This window comes from Trichosurus vulpecula, chromosome 1 (assembly GCF_011100635.1).
Source record: "Trichosurus vulpecula isolate mTriVul1 chromosome 1, mTriVul1.pri, whole genome shotgun sequence".
NCBI lineage: Eukaryota > Metazoa > Chordata > Mammalia > Diprotodontia > Phalangeridae > Trichosurus > Trichosurus vulpecula.
In genome coordinates this window covers 200,145,872-200,149,017 of record NC_050573.1, presented here as the reverse complement: position 1 = coordinate 200,149,017, position 3,146 = coordinate 200,145,872, and positions in this window count along the sequence as shown.

Here is a 3,146-nt window from a genome sequence, read left to right as displayed (position 1 = left end):
AATTAATCAAGTATTTATTAGGCTCTTACGCTAGGAGCTCTGCTAGGTGCTAGGTAGAGTGGTAGCCAGCCAGGTGGCACAGCAGATAGAGCATTAGACGTACAGTCAAGAAGACTGGAATTCAAACCCAGCTACAGATACTAGTGTGACCCTTGGCAAGTCACTTAACATCTGACTGCCTCAGGTTCCTCATATATAAAATGGGAATAATAGAATCTACTTCACAGGATTTTTGTTAGGACAAAATGTGATATTTTCAAAGCACTTTGCAAACCTTAAAGAGTTATATAAATGCTATCGTTATTTACATTATCATTGCTACTACATACTGCAATTACTATCCATTGTACAAAGACTGAAATATGCAAAGTACTTACATAAAGGTAGTTTGGGAAAGAGAGCACTAGAAATTAGGGGAGGGAGATCAGGAAAGGCTTTAGGCGGAAGATAGTGCCTGCGTTACATTTTAAAGGAAGAAAGGGACCCTAGAAGACAGAGGTAAGAATGGAGTGTATTTCAGGAATGAGAGCCTGCTAATGCTAAGGTAGAGACAAAAGAGGGAAGGTTATGTGTGAGGAAAAGAGAGACAGCCCATTTGCCTGGATCACAGAATATGGGAAGAGGAGTAAGGTCTAATGCATCTGAAAAGATAGGTTATTTAGGGCTTTAAAAGTTAAAAGAAGATATATTTTGTCCTAGAGACCATAGGAAGCCACTGGAGTTAGTTGAGTAGAAGAGTGGTCACATCTGTATTAAAGTGAAATTGGTGTATATGGGGTGTTCAGGGAGAACCAGCACCTCCCGTGTGAGGGCTGCCACGCCCTTGTCAGGGATATTCATCTGCTTTTGGTGTTCACCTGCCACCCAGGTCTCACCTGTAGCTGTAGCATGTGCAGCAGCCACACCCTGGCAAAACTCTCAGCAAAGGGGCTATACCAGATTGAGGGTAACTGACAGACCTTAAAACCGTCAGTGAGTTAGGGGGATGCCCATCCCAAGCACGTGAAGGTTTCCCTCAGTGGAATGGACAGAAGAAAACAATTTGTTCTAACCACCCTGATGGTGACTGAAGTGGGTACTGTGGAGTGCTTGGTCAGACACCAAACATGTGAAAGTCATCCACTTCATTCTAGGCCATCACCATTTGTCTTGTCTTTTTTCCTGCCACTGGAATTCAATGACTCTGGAAGAGAAAGTGAGGCTGACAATTGTGCAACTCTGTCTCATTTAAATCTGATTTATGCACAAGTCAAGACATCATCCATAATGTCATTGGTCCTCTTTCAAAAAAAAAGGCAAAATAACAAAGGAAATTACTTTGGGTGAAGTATGTAGGATGGACTAGAGTAATGATAGACAAGAGGCAGGGAGACCAGTTATGAGGCTGTTGCAGTAATCTAGGGAAGACATGATAAGGATGTGATATCTGTGTGAGTGGAGAAAAGGGTTGGAATGGAAGAAATGTAGAAAGTATGAGAACAGGCACCTATTTGGATATGGGGAGTTTATGAGTCTGACATACAGGAGTATTTGTGGTACCTTCCACAGAAGTAAGGATGTTTAGAGGAGAGGAGGTTTTATAGGAAGAGATAATGAGTTCAATTTTAGACATCTTAGGTTTAAGATGTCTCTAGGACAAGCAGATTGAAATGGCCAAAAAGCAACTGATGATGGGAGACAAGCTCATAGAAGAGACTAGGGTTAGCTATTTAGATATGGGAGTCATCTACTTAGACAGAATAGTTAGACTCATGGGGGCAAGTGAGGCTTCCAAGAAAGAAAGCATAAAAGGAAAAGAAAAGAGGGCTCAGGACAGAACCTTAGGGAACATCCACAGTTCAGGTGGCATGATGTGGATAATGAGCCAACAAAAGAAACTACAAAAGGGCAAACAGATGGGAGGCAAACTAGGAGAGAGCAGGGTCATGAAAAACCAGTGAAGATAAAGTATCCAGGAGGAAAGGGTGATCAGCAGTGTCCAGTACAGCAGGTAGGTCTAAAATGATTAGGACAGATCATTAGATTTGGAAATTAAAAGATCATTGATAATGTTGGGAAAAGTAGTTGTAGTTGAGGGATGAGGATGAATGCCAGATTACAAAAGGCTGAAGAATGAAAGAGAAGAGAAGTAGAGTCAGTAAGTGTGGACAACATTTTTAAGGAGTTTGGATGAAAAGGGGCAAGGAGAACTACAGGACAAAAACTTGAGAGAGTGGTAGGACATAGGGAAGGTTTTTAAAATGAGGCAATCTTAGGCAGATTTAAAGTTGGTATAAAAGGAACCAGTCAATGGGGAAAGGCTGAATATTAGAGAGGAAGGATGATTTAGGTCAGTTGTAACCACTAATCACCCGGTCCTCCATGTTAAATCCATTAAGCTATCTTTGACTCTTCCTTTCCTCTCACCTCAGGTCTAATCAGGGATCAACTCCTGTAGATTCTTCTGTCTCTCATCTCTTCTTTATTTTCCCACTGGAACCACCCTAATTCATGCCCTCATTACCATCCACTGAGACTACTTGAAATGGTTTCCTAATTGGTCCCTCCTTGATTGAATCCATGCTTCCTACAACTACTAAACTTCAAAGTGCTCAGATGTAGTCGTGTTGCTCCCCTACTTAAAACAAAACAACAACAAAAACCTTCAGTAGCTACCCCTTGGTCTCCTTTGCTTATCATTCTAAGACCTCCACAATCCAGCATCATTTAGATAGATAGATAAATAGATAGATAGATAGATAGACAGATAGATAGATAAACGGATGGATGATAGTCAACAAACACACATTAAGCTTCTATGTGTCAAGTACTGTGCTAAGTGCTGAGAAAACAAAGGCAAAAACAATTCCTACCCTCAAATTGAGAGAAATCTAGGTGGTGTCAGTATGCATATATACATAAACATACATACATATATACATAATTTGTTTTTGACACAACATATTAACATCCAAACAGATAACATCAAAACAAATCTGTTTACAAAGTGCATTCTCAGAGAAAAATAGTTTACTTTTCTATGTTTAACAAAAAAGATGTGTCCTTTTACTTCAGGGGTGTGGTACTAACATCATTTTATTTGACCAGAGTTTTGCTGCTTCTGCAAATTGAATTTATTTATATTGTTTAATTCATTCTGTAGATTT